Source organism: Filicampus tigris, chromosome 4 (genome assembly GCF_054856515.1).
Source record: "Filicampus tigris isolate MCC_2025a chromosome 4, RoL_Ftig_1.0, whole genome shotgun sequence".
Taxonomy (NCBI): domain Eukaryota; kingdom Metazoa; phylum Chordata; class Actinopteri; order Syngnathiformes; family Syngnathidae; genus Filicampus; species Filicampus tigris.
The window spans coordinates 25,814,083-25,827,704 of NC_141220.1; the positions used below are offsets into that span (position 1 = coordinate 25,814,083).

At 41.3% G+C, this 13,622-nt stretch overlaps 1 protein-coding gene and 8 non-coding genes across 16 annotated transcripts in view; 1 reads left to right on the forward strand and 8 right to left on the reverse strand.

The window, feature by feature from the left end:
- Window positions 1-13,622, forward strand: part of shisal1b (shisa like 1b) — an 80,980-nt gene that overhangs the window by 6,034 nt on the left and 61,324 nt on the right. For 3 of the 8 annotated variants that reach the window (XM_086029412.1, XM_086029414.1, XM_086029416.1), the window contains exon 2: window positions 8,522-8,673. The exons of the other annotated variants lie outside the window; for them this stretch is intronic. The gene's annotated coding sequence lies outside the window, so the exon portion shown is untranslated. The remainder of the gene's footprint in view (window positions 1-8,521; window positions 8,674-13,622) is intronic. 8 annotated transcript variants of the gene reach the window in all.
- trnan-guu (transfer RNA asparagine (anticodon GUU)) lies at window positions 5,951-6,024 on the reverse strand. Its single transcript has one exon. It is a non-coding gene; the product is annotated as a tRNA-Asn (tRNA).
- trnan-guu (transfer RNA asparagine (anticodon GUU)) lies at window positions 8,536-8,609 on the reverse strand. Its single transcript has one exon. It is a non-coding gene; the product is annotated as a tRNA-Asn (tRNA).
- Window positions 8,812-8,885, reverse strand: trnan-guu (transfer RNA asparagine (anticodon GUU)). The gene has a single exon. It is a non-coding gene; the product is annotated as a tRNA-Asn (tRNA).
- On the reverse strand, window positions 9,084-9,157 carry trnan-guu (transfer RNA asparagine (anticodon GUU)). The gene has a single exon. It is a non-coding gene; the product is annotated as a tRNA-Asn (tRNA).
- trnan-guu (transfer RNA asparagine (anticodon GUU)) lies at window positions 9,348-9,421 on the reverse strand. The gene has a single exon. It is a non-coding gene; the product is annotated as a tRNA-Asn (tRNA).
- Window positions 9,621-9,694, reverse strand: trnan-guu (transfer RNA asparagine (anticodon GUU)). The gene has a single exon. It is a non-coding gene; the product is annotated as a tRNA-Asn (tRNA).
- trnan-guu (transfer RNA asparagine (anticodon GUU)) lies at window positions 9,888-9,961 on the reverse strand. Its single transcript has one exon. It is a non-coding gene; the product is annotated as a tRNA-Asn (tRNA).
- On the reverse strand, window positions 10,109-10,182 carry trnan-guu (transfer RNA asparagine (anticodon GUU)). Its single transcript has one exon. It is a non-coding gene; the product is annotated as a tRNA-Asn (tRNA).

A 13,622-nucleotide genomic window follows, 5' to 3' on the forward strand; every position in this document is an offset into this window, starting at 1 on the left:
CCTCTCACTGTCTCCAAGTTCTTTGAATAAAACGTGATGCGGCCTGTGACAGTTCATCATCAATCATAAGCAGGCAAAGTCTGCAGAGCTTTCACTAGTATGTTTTGATGCATTTAAAAATCACGTTTACTAAATAAGTGTTTCTATTTGATATCCGCTCCCCCCTTAAAAAAAAAAAAAAAAAAAAAATAGAGCACCCAACGAGCTTATGCATGAATGGGATCCCCCCCAATTTCCCATGTTAATACTCTCAGGATATATTGGATTTAAAAGTTGTAACACTGCATTCATGAGCGCCTCTACGCAAAGCGGATTTCACATGCAGCAAGAGGACCAATCAGCAGTCGTCAAACGATGATATGATTTACATACGATTTAGCATCCTCCATGATACGTAAACAAACTTTGATGTTTTAAGTCGCTGGAATACCCGTTTCATGCGTTTATTAGCAAAAGGTCTGTGCTCCATTTTCTACTGTTTGATAGAAGAGCAACAGGGCTCAGCTGTGAAATTCTGTGGATTATTTTTGAGGGTGCCATATGTCAGGAGGGAATTCCCCCCGCCCATGTGCTCCCTCTCACTCCATTGTGTCATGACCCCTTTGTCTCATCTGTTTTTTGTCACTTGTTATCAAGTTAGAGCACCATGTGCTCTGTGAGATGCTACGGCAAAAAAAAAAAACATTACTCAACAATTTTCATCTAGTTTTATAACTCTTAATAATATCTGTGAATTGTTGCAACAATTTCTTGCGTTAGAATTATTGGGCATGTATTACAATTGATTAAATATAACTCGAGGTTTTTTTTTTTTTTACATACCCTGAAATAAAAGTTGTAACATTGCAGGGTCTAGTGCTGAAGCAGTTAATCGAATAACTGTTAATAATTTGATTACAAAACAATCAAAAGAACAGGCTCGCGCGCAATTTGAAAAATGCGATTTGAAATAAATTGGCGCGATTGCGGCGAGCCAGGAGGAAATAGAAATAAAAATAAATAACAATAATAATAGTAATAGTAATAATCAATAGAAAAAAAACAGAGAATGTCAAAGGTTTTGGGATTATGACAACAACACGTTTACAATTGTCAATACAAGGTGTTAGCTAATTTAATGTAGCCTATACCATTACGAGTTAGTGTAATGATTCAAGCAAGCTGATTGAACTCTTTCGAATGGAGCTCGTTCGGATTGGAAAAAGGAATATACCACCCCTGTGAATCCGAGTGAAAGCCTTTTTATTCTGATTGAGCTGTTTATTATGGAGCATTTTCATTCCGATTGATCATTCTGATGATTTCTAATCGGAATACATGGCTCCATGTAAACTACTGACTCCCATGTCACTCACCAGGCCAGGCCAGGCCCCATCTTTTAAAGCCACACACACAGTCAGTCACAGGTATTATGGTGTGCAATGTGAGAATGGCGACCCCAAGTGGACAACAATAATAACTCACATGCACATGTGCACATTTGTTGTTTAATCATGCAAATTCGATATTTATAAGATTACTTGATGAATTGATAACCGGTGAAACACTTGTTTGTAAAATATTCAATATCTACAACTTTAGTATAAAATGTAATTTAAAGTTGTTGTTTTTTTTTTTTTGCTTATAGCCTGAAATAAAATTGGTGTCATTTTCAATGTAGTTGTTACAGGCAATTTACAAGGTGCTACTGACTCAATCTGACCCACCCACTACCGTTGTTTGTTTGTACTTTCCTGTCTTATCCATGTTAAAGCGGCAGACAACAGGAAGATGAGCCATGATAATGATAGTGGCCAAAGATGGCTGAAACCAAGTCCCTACGGTGAAGCACTTTGTCCCTTTACAAATGCTCCCTCCTGCGTTGCTATACACAAGACGTGGCGTTGTGCTTTGAAAGGTCACGATGCAATTATCCCAACTGCTTTTATTTCTCGGAGGAACCTGAATTATGGGGCCAGTCAATAACATTTTCTGTACATATTCCCCACAAAGCACTTGAGTGTCAGTGAGCAGCTTTACCAGAAAGTGGATCTTTTGACTGGTTTAGAAATGTCAGTGGAAGACTCAGCGGGCAGATACAAGCTTATCGGGTATCTGTCCAAAACATCAACTTGCGGTGGTGACTTAATCTTTGATTTTCTTCACAATTAATGCAGCCTGTGCGGTTGAAAAAGCGGATGAACTGTAGTCCGATTGGAAAAGTAGTTCATAGGTGCCACAAATATGAAGCAATTCTCAGGAAGATCAACTGTTCATCATGTCAGACAAGTTGTCCGTCTACTCAGTACTGAGTGTCACTCCATCCACAATACATACACCTGCTTGAGCATGACAAAACAAGCATATTAAATGAACGACTCAAAAAAATGATTCTAAGGAATAAACTCAAATGAAAGTTGGTGCATTTGGTGGTCCAGAATCACACAGTGTGAAATAACAACACCATCTGGCCATACTTCTGTTTGTATTGTTTGAGAAACAGCATCAGTAGATCCCCTGAGAAACCTCTTTTATAATCACATGGAATCCTCTTTTCATTTGTGTCGCTAATTATGGGATGTGTCAGAACATTTCCAGGACTGGTAACACAAAAATTGGATTTCAAATCCAATCTACAAAAAGTACGTTTTCCCCCTTCAAAGTAATCTTCATGAAATCAAATGCACTTTCCTCGCTCCAAAACCAATTTTATTGCTTTGGATACTTGACGTGTAATTATCTTTGTTTTATGTTTAGTTTGACAGTACACCACAACTTGGGGTGGCATTAAACTGCTTGAAAACCTCTTTTTCAAACAATAGTTCACTATCTGCCAGACTGCTTCTTGTTGTGAACTGAGTTAACTTCACTGCCACCATTCCGTGCTCGTATCCCACATTTTTTTGTTTGTATGTTAAAGCGGAATTGACTTTTCACGTAGATGTTTTTGCTTGGTTCAACAACAATTGTGACCAACTGATTTACATTCTTACATAATCAGCATATTTTACTTACATTTAAACAGCGCATAGCAATTGCTTAGTCAGTCCGTCCACTTCCGTCAGTTCTTAATCCATCATTTTTTTAAAAAAAGTGGCCCATCAATCGTCAGCAAAACGGGCGTCCGTCAGTGACTAACTGACTGACCGGTCCGTCAATCTGACGGAATGCCCACCTCTGTTTATATTCCTCATCATTCTCAACAAAACCAATAAATAGAATGGAATGAGAGTAAGGAGTTGTTGTATGAGCTCTTAAATGTCCTCTGAGGTTCCTCTGTTCATCGAACCTAAGAGATGACATTTTTCGAGAACATAAACACAGTCACACAGATGCGTATGTTTTGTGCTTCGCCGTGGTCGTAAGAAATCGCTCCCAAGTTATCTGGGGGCTCGGCAGTTTGCTGAGCGCCCTCCCGTTTGCTTTGGCGCTTATCCACAAAGCCGTCAGAGCCACGGGCACGTTGACTTAAGACACGAGCGACACTCAGAGCCTGCTGCCTGCGGTGCGTGTCTACTCTTCATTTTGTCATGCAACGCTTTTGGCCGGCGCTCAAGGCCAGACGAATAATACTCAAGTCCTCCCTAGCCAGTGTGCATTGCGGCTTTGTCTCTTCCCTCCTCGCTTTGTTCGTTGCCGTTTTGTTGCGAGGGCAATGATTTTCTTCGCTTAAATTAGCGGAGACACACTCACGATATGATAAAGTGCATTCGAATAAAGGACAATCCCCATGTCAGGATTTCACCAATCTCACAAGCAACGCTTCGAGTGGACGGATACAATGCTGTTGCGCTCAGAGAAAATGTGCGGATAGCAGTTGCTAAGGAACCGCTGAGGCGTTGGTGTCGGACAGTGATAATTATACTACTAGAACGTGATTATGGGTGAAGAATTTAACTGGCATGTGATGGAGAGACAAGAGCGTGCAAGCATGTTCCCGAGTAAAGCAAGCCACGCTTGAATAGTCCTACCGAACGTTAACCTTGCCAGACAGTGTGATACAACTGCTGTGGCTGGAGGAAATGACGGTCTACATCAGATTTCATCAGGAGATGCAGCAGACGGATAAGCGGGGATACGCAGTTAGCAGACTACTAAATCGCAGCACCACTCTTATATTTGTACAATTTATACTGTCTTTGGCAAGCTGGCCGTACACCGTGACCTTATAATTGTACAAGTGTTTGTTTTAAATTGTGGCAGTGCAGGCATAGATTTAGTTCAAACTAAGAGAGGCTGTGAATGATTGTTTATCTCTACAGGATAGGGATGTCACAATATCGCAATATTAAAATTGCCACAGCATATCGTCGTCGTGTGACGAAATTGATGGCAAGCAAATCTGTTTTAACAGCCCAAGTTGTTTTCCATTTGTGCAGTTCCAGCACCCACTAGTGGTTAGTATATTATTGCAGTTTAATTTGAGGCAATTTTAGATAAAGGGAAGTAAGTGCTTCATTGTTAGGTGTTCGGTCGTTCATCGATTAACGGATAGATCCATTAATTATTAAAACAATTATTTGCAGCCCTAGTTTCTTGCGATTGACTGGCGACAGTGTGTAGTCTCGCTTTCATTTGATGCCAGCTTCGATGAGATCCAGCGCGCTAGTTTAAAATTCCTACGAGTTAGTTGCCTGTGACAGATTGTCAAACATTACATGAATTTTTTTGAAAGGTCGCTATTCCACTTAAGGCCTGCAGATGTCAGCACTAGGCACATATAGATTCACCTCCCTCTAAAATATGAGTTTAGCTACTGTTTACCTACTTTGCGGAGATGCAGTGAAGGGAAAAACTGCTTGGTGATTAAAATCCACTTGTAACTGTAACCAATCTACGCAAGATCACTGCTCAGAGTGAAATGTTGTTAATTCACGCTGTGTGTGCCCTGCTTAAAAGGTGAGTTTGCAGTTTTCAAAACAATCAATTAGTTAAAACTCTCAGTATAAACCTGACAAAAGCATATTAGTTTGCCCCAATTTGATTTTTTAAGAAACCACGGCGCCTGAGGAAGAAAAATCAACCAGAGATTTTTACGAAACGGCGAAACTGACGAGGTGGTAATCGTTAGCCGTGCGATCACGCTAGCTGGCCAGTAAGAATTCTGCTTAAAGGTTCTGTGAAAGGTTCTCTAGGGTTAAATATTAGACACCAGACGGCAACACCAAATTCCTCAGGGTTTATGGCTTCACAAAGTGTTGATACTGACATAAGACGGTTGTCCTACCTTGGTACTATTAAGATCTTATAGAGAAGTATCATGGAGATCCATTAGTTACCTAAAGCAAATTGCGGTGACAAGAGCTAACATCCAGAAGTCTGCGAATAGCACGGCTATGTGATGACTTTTGTTTAGCAATTGCTATTTGCGGCTTGTCTGTAAATGTGCTACGAGACACAAATGCCTTGCCTCAAGCCTCTACTGAGCAGTGTCTTTGTGTAGATTCTTGTTGTTACGTTGATAAAAGTGTCCTCTACATTTCTGGTAACAAGAACTTCACATTTACATTTAAATGGATGGCGAACAATTGAGAACGATTACCGACAAGGCCGTTTACTTGCTCACTCAAAAACCCTGTCAAAGAAGTCAACTGACCGGAAGCGTCTTAAGTGGATTTATCAACCATTGAAGGTCGTCCGCCGCTCAGTTATTGAGCGACATTAATCTAGGAAAATGCCAGCCCAGAAGTCGAGTGGCCCACAAAGTGCCATGTTTATGGCAGATTCAAGTTTATGACTGATTGTCATGCACGGGGCCTGACAAAGTCAACTGGAAAATAATAACCCAATTTTCAAATGATGCTCCAATAAGGTTAAAGCCACCAAATATCAAGAATTTCTTGAGCACATTTATGCAATTTGTAAGTCTAAATGATAGTTTAACAGTCCCAACTCATGGTTGTCATGCAATCTATGACATTTTAGATCACAGAGGGAAATAAAAAACTTAGAAAGAAACCAAAACATACTGCGTCCCTGGGTGGGCTTGAACCACCAACCTTTCGGTTAACAGCCGAACGCGCTAACCGATTGCGCCACAGAGACATGTCGCAGCCAGACTGTGAGGAAATTGCTGTTAATGCATGACGGGGGCGGCTGCATGCGCACATTCCAGGCAAGCAAGCAAGCAGGCAGGCAGATATGCTCTGAGAGCACGCTCAGCTTTTTGCTGGTGTGCTGTAGCCTGTTAGTTTTGTCCAAATAAATTCCATTTAATCTTTATTTTTGCGGCTTTAGTTGCTTATTTCCTGCTGGTCTGTACAGCAAACCAGCAGACTTTGGAGCAGGAAGTCACGTCACTCACTGTGTGCGCTCTTCTGACGGAGAGTGCAATGTCCCTGTCTCGTTTGGTTCAATGTGAAATAAATAAATTCCAGCTCTACTTTCACCTCTCTGATGCACATTTTGTGGAAAATCTGTGTTAAAGTGGGTTATTGATGGCAAAACCCAAATGATACTCTATTGTTGTATTTGGATTATGTTTGAAATGACTTCTGCCTGGCACAAAGATGAAGCTCGTGTCCTGTCAGAATGGTATAATTTTCACTTTACTTCATTTTAGTTACTATCGTGTGAATGCCTGAATTAAAATTTCAACATCTTTCAATTTGTGTCATCACCCTCCATGAACAAGGAAGTATTCTGCTAGCTAGCAAAACTGCTTAAATTGCTGTTTTGGGGGTTTTTCTTTTTCATTTTTTTGAACAAGGTCATGTAACCTCGGACCGGGCCCAACAGGGTTTTGCAGTCACAGTTATTCTGAGGTGTCAAATCCATGTCCAGAAAATTAAAAACCCAGCCAGTTTGGCTTCAGCCACAGACGCTGCTACTCAACCGGCAGGTATACAAGCTCCCGTGGAGAAGCACCAACGGCTAAAGCCAAACCGTGGCGTGGTTTTTACTTTCTCGACCTGGATTTGACATGTCTGCAGGTAGTCGCGCAACTTCAGCGAAACCACATAAATAACTGTAACTGTTCAGTGACTTAAGGCGGTTGGTGTCCCGCTAAACGCCACATATACATCAACAAGTTACATACTTAAGTAAGTAAGTAAGTAAGTAGAGTTATATTCTGGGCTTGAGCCAACAACGGTTCACTAAAAAGACACATCTGATAACTGAATACAATTATTCTAGCCACAGAATAATGCCTTTCAGGTATGTTACTGTAAACCACATCACCCTATAAAAGTCATTTAATTTCCGTAATTTGTGTGTATCCATGTACAATAAATACTCGTGATGTATGGATACTGGCGGAGTAAAAAGTAGTTTAAGCTACACCGCCTTCTGGGATGACAAATTGACACTTGATTTTCCCAAGTTTTTGTAGTAGCTGTGAACATTCCCAATGATTCAATAAACTGACAATGTCACAGCTCAGCTAGGGCTTTGGTGCTTTTCTTTATCATCTTGTAAGCGTCTGTGCTTCCGGTTACAATGCAGCAAGTCCACGTAAGTAAATCATTCCCCTTTTTTGCCTTTTTTTTCCCCCGTCTCTACTAATCCTTTCAGTCCCAAGAGAATCCAATCAAAACAGATACAGTGGGGTTGGCTCACAAATTGATCACTTCAAAGTACAAACCTTTTAGTGAAAATCAAACCCATGACAAAAGGTTTTTCCTCATCAGTCTCTCATCTGTATTTTCAATTTCTTCTTTGGGTATTGATTTTCAAATGAGAACACCTGTCGCTGCTTGTCAATGCGGTTGTGCAGCACCATATTCTTTCAGTGGTTTTCCTTCCTCTCAAGATGAAAAGCTAAGTGACCCTGTCAATTTCACCTCCAGGAAATTCCAAAATATCAGCGTCTGACATTTCACTTTCAGTATAAATGTCAAGGATAACCACGGTCAAAAGACACATAAGCATTGAGCGCATACAACTTTGCTGTAGCTGACTGAGCATGAGATGTTGAAGCGCTGACAAAGATTTAATCTAGAAGTCAGTTTAAAAAATTCGATGGTTTCTACCTTGTGGGAACAGTTCCATGCGGTTCTGTTCCTGGAAAAAGAGCACCTTATTCCCTGGTGGGCTCAAATTGTTCAATTAACAGCCGAACGTGCTAACCTATTGCACCAGAGACATATGTATGGAAACGTTTTGCTGAGACCCAGCATGTCCCTCCAAATGGCGACTGACCATTTTAGATGTCCATTCATATTTTTAAATCAATAGAATGGTTGATTGATATGAAATACTTATCAACTATATCGCTCAGCCCTAGTATCAATCCAAATAATTGGATTTTTAAAACCTCACCAAACAGTGCCTTACCTTTCCTTTAATAGCCAACGCATGAATCAATTCTACGACAGTAACACGTGACGTTGCGAAGACACCTCACGGCACCGAGGATGGACAAAACGTGATTTGGGAAAGCACATCATTTTTTTCAAGCAAACGTGGATTTCATCCCCGGGTGGGCTCGAACCACAAACCTTTCGGTTAGCAACTGAACACATTAAACCACATGTTTTTTGGGGTCATTTCAGTTGGACTTAGTCGAATAGGCTTTAGTCAGCACTTATTTTTTTTCCAGGCCAGAAGGACGGACGTCCCTGGGTGGGCTTGAACCACCAACCTTTCAGTTAACAGCCGAACGCCCTAACCAATTGCGCCACAGAGACACTTACTGCAATCTTTGCTGAGACACCTCACAGACGTCAACTTCACAACGGCTACGCATGAAAGGTCAGTCACAATCTTGTGCTTATGTATCCGTACCATAGGTTTCTTTGGGTCATTTCATTTTGACAAGACAACCTGGTTCTGACTTTGGAGAAAAGGTTTGAGTCAGCAGTTGTTTTTTTTCCTGGCAAAAAGGAAACACGTCCCTGGGTGGGCTTGAACCACCAACCTTTCAGTTAACAGCCGAACGCGCTAACCGATTGCGCCACAGAGACACACACTGTGATCTTTGCTGAGACACCACACAGACGTCAACTTCACAAAGGCTACGCATGAAAATGAAGGCCAGTCACAATCTTGTGCTTGAGTATCCATACCATACGCTTTTTTGGGTCATCTCAGTTGGACCGAGTTCTGACTTTGTCGAACAGGCCTTGGTCAGAACTTATTTTTTTTCTGGCAAAAACGACACGCGTCCCTGGGTGGGCTCGAACCACCAACCTTTCGGTTAACAGCCGAACGCGCTAACCGATTGCGCCACAGAGACACACAATGGAAGCTTTGCAGGGACACCACACAGACCAACACTCCACAAAGTATGCAAAAATGACCAGTCACAATATAGTGCTTATGTATCCGTACCATACGTTTTTTGGGTCATCTCAGTTGGACCAAGTTCTGACTTTGTCAAACAGGCTCTAGTCAGCACTTTTTTTTTTTCTGGCAAAAATGACACACGTCCCTGGGTGGGCTTGAACCACCAACCTTTCGGTTAACAGCCGAACGCGCTAACCGATTGCACCACAGAGACACACAATAAAAGTTTTGCAGGGACACCACACAGACGAACACTCCACAAAGTATGCATCAAAAATCACCGGTCACAATTTAGTGCTTATGTATCCGTACCATACGTTTTTTGGGTCATCTCAGTTGGACCAAGTTCTGACTTTGTCAAACAGGCTCTAGTCAGCATTTTTTTTTTTTTTCCCCCAGGACAGAAGGATGGACATCCCTGGGTGGGCTTGAACCACCAACCTTTCAGTTAACAGCCGAACGCGCTAACCAATTGCGCCACAGAGACACACACCGCAGTCTTTGCTGAGACACCACACAGACGTAAACTTCACAAAGTATGCATCGAAAAATACTAGTCACAATCTTGTGCTAATGTATCCGTACCATACGTTTTTTGGGTCATCTCAGTTGGACCGAGTTCTGACTTTGTCGAACAGGCTTTGGTCAGAACTTATTTTTTTTCTGGCAAAAACGACACGCGTCCCTGGGTGGGCTTGAACCACCAACCTTTCGGTTAACAGCCGAACGCGCTAACCGATTGCGCCACAGAGACCCACAATGAAAGCTTTGCGGGGACACCACACAGACGAATACTCCACAAAGTATGCATCGAAAAATACTAGTCAAAATGTTGTGCTTATGCATCCTTACCATACATTTTTTTGGGAACTTATTTTTTTTCCCAGTTTAGAATGACGGACGTCCCTGGGTGGGCTTGAACCACCAACCTTTCGGTTAACAGCCGAACGTGATAACCGATTGCGCCACAGAGACACACAATAAAATCTCTGCTGGGACAGCACGCAAACGAATACTCCACAAAGTATGCATCGCAAAACACCAGTCACAATCTTGTGCTTATGTATCCATACCATACGTTTTTTGCGTCATCTCAGTTGGACCGAGTTTTGACTTTGTAGAAAAGGTTTGAATCAGCACTTGCTTTTTTCTTTCCAGAAGGACGAAGAGAAAAATTTTACAGACTCTATCCAGCTACTATTTTTTTGCTAGTCACTATCATTTTGGTTTTCGCAGCACAGATCAATGATGTAGAACACAGATCAGAGACAAAGGGAGATTTTATGCATGTGGGAATCCACTGAGCCCGTTTACCTGCCTGTTGAGTTGAAGCACCTGTGGCTAAAGCCAAACTGTGGCAGGGTTTTTTCTGGACCTAGATTACCCACCTGCCATTTACATACATATTTTCTCTGATAAACGCTGGTCTAATCGCAAAATAAAAAGTGGAGACGAGATGCCACTTTGCATCTTCTGTTCAGCTCGTCATCATATAAACAGCTAAAGTGACAAGATTGTAATGATATTGTAATAAAACAATTTTCGCTTACACAGTAGTGTAATCAACATCATCTTTACAAAAAGCCAATGAACTTTACCAAATTGTCTCATTTTACTATAGGAAGCTTGTTGCCACAGATGGTTGAGCTATTCCTCTCTCAAACGCATGACAATGAGGATATTAACAATGTGCGGACCATTTAAATATGCCTAGTGGAGAACTTAACTCTCTCACCAGTTAAAGGTCAGCCACACAGCAACTTGGCTGGCAAAATGAGACAGACAGAATACCAAATAGGGAGAGCAATAAAATTGCTCGAAAACCTGATAAGATATTTGGAGTCGAGCTGTTGATGACTGTGAGAATGTAACCTTATTCTATTATGATGGTGATGGTTTCTACCACGCAACCATTTATTTACATGCCTGAGGTGCATTGACCGGCATGAATGCTATTTCACGGCGTGCTTCCAGAGTGTGAAGCATGGAATACATTTTACATGAGCTGAAACTAATCCACAGCGGGCTGATTAGGTGCTAAAAAGGGGGTAATTCACCAGATAATGAATACTGCTCGATAAAAATGTTCCGCAAATGTCACTGATGACGTATAATCCCTCATTAACTGTCACTTTTTTGCTTTTCCTCTTTCACTCCTGGATTTTTAGCTCTGTCCGCTTTCTGTTTCATGTCACCCCAAGTGAACCAATAAGTGGCCTGGCATTCCACGCTGTTTATCTTTTTGAATTGAATCCAGACCCAAAATAAAAACTGGATTGGTCCTGACTCCAAACTGGGGAAAGGCTTTACTTCAGCGTTATGAGAGAAATCACCTTTTAGCTCCTTAAAGCAGAAGTCAACCCAAACATATATTTTTCAAGAATATGTTCCCAGCAGGTCCACTAGTTTTAACACGGCATTCTGATTAATTTTGCGTTCGTGGAATATAAGTAGCAAAATGCACTCGTTTTTAGCCATCTCTGGTGGGCGGCCCTTTTGCCTTCTGTCGACTGAAAGTGACATCACAACTGCTCACGACCAATCACGGCTGACCTGTTTTCTGAATATGAGCCGTGATTGGTCCTTGTGAGCAGTTGTGATGTCATTTTCAGTCGACAGAAGACAAAATGGCCGCCCCCAGAGATGGCTAAAAAACGAGTGGATTAACACTTATTCCACAAACGCAATATTTATCAGAATGCTCTGTTTCAACTAGTGGGCTTGCATAGAACATATTCTTGAATAAAATGTTTGGGTTGACTTCCGCTTTAAGAAACTTACTGCTTCGGCAATGCAGGAAATTTTTGTGTTTCTTTGGATGGCATGCAATGTACTAGTTTGTGCCCCTCACGGTGTCCAAATCAAAACACAGCAGTAAAACGAAGGAATTGTTGTCTTTTTGGGGTTACTCTATTTCGTGTTATTATTTTGTAATTATGGCCTAGAAGTGTTTTTCCATCCACCTATTCAAAGCTGCATGTCATTGTCTACCAAGAGATTGAATTGATCCCAAAGGAAAATCCAGAAAATGTTCATTGGGTCTCCAGGTGGTCTCAAACCACAAACCCAGCCCAATGCGCTAACCGATTGCGCCAGAGTGACATCCTTAGTAATGGTCTATACAGTTTTGATTTTAATTAAATAAAGGGGCTTCCGACTGCGTAGTCCATCTATTTTAAAATTTGACCCGTCATTTGTCAACCATCAGCAAATCAGGCGTCCGTCAGTGACGGATAGACGAACCGGTCCGTCACATAGAACGCCCAGCTCTGACTACTGGTGTATACAGTTTTTATGTTCATTTTGTAACCACATTGTCTACCAAGAGATTGAATTGATGAAATGGTTAGTTCGAGTTGACCTGCAAATTTTGGGGCATCCTAGGGACTGTTTTTATTATCTTAGCGAGTAACATGTTCACTTATCATGAATATCATATATTTTTCTCTCTCTTTTTTTACATTTTCTCTCCTTCTTGTGGAGCATGATTGGTTTAAAAAGCTTTAATAATTCAGTAGTCAATTTGGGTCCAACCAAATCACGTTGCCAGAAGATGAGCTGGTAAATGAGATGATTGTTTTGTTGGCAAAAGCAGCTGGTGCAAGTCTTACACTATTTTGTTCCAATGCAAGATATGGATAACTGTGAGGTGTTTTGGAATCTGATTCCAACCGAGCTATCGTTGAAGTCAAGCTGCTCATCATGACACCGAGTGCATATTAAAGTCGGAAAAACACAGGAGCCTCTTCAACAGGTGCACATGCTTTGATTAGGGCACTGCTGCAAGTGATTAGATGAGTGTTCCTGCTTTGTTTTTGGTTCCGTTCTTGTCACAAAGATAATTATTCAGGCTTTGTTTTGTCTCTGTATTTAAGTCTGTAATGGAAATGCACCAGAACAGCCTGCTTGGTGTGATCAGATAATACAGTTGTTTTTAAACTAAATTGGTCTACATGTGCAATGTTCAACATCCTGATTTTGAAAAATGTGAGACCCCACACATGATGAGGGAGAAACCTTGTTTTCTTACTGCTCTTATTTATGGCGTACTCAAGATGACCCAACAGCACACCAAACACATATCTACATTGATAATTGTCATGAAATGTTTGAAGGACAAGGCACTCGACATGTTCTGACAGGCTTCAATTTTAGATGTAGTGTGTCGTTTGATGTGATGATGCGTGATTGTCATGTGTGATCATGTCAGACTACAGGAGAGAAGAAAGGGGAAAAACCTTTTCAACTCAAGGGAGCAACCAGGGAACTCCTTCCCATTCTCCGGTTGTCATAGAAACCTATTACCCCATGGGAGAGTTAGCCTGCTCGGACGTCTTTGTTTTCATATGTACATCATGTAACATATGGAGTATACTTGAATCTTTGGTTCCTTTGCGAATGAACATGCAGTTTGT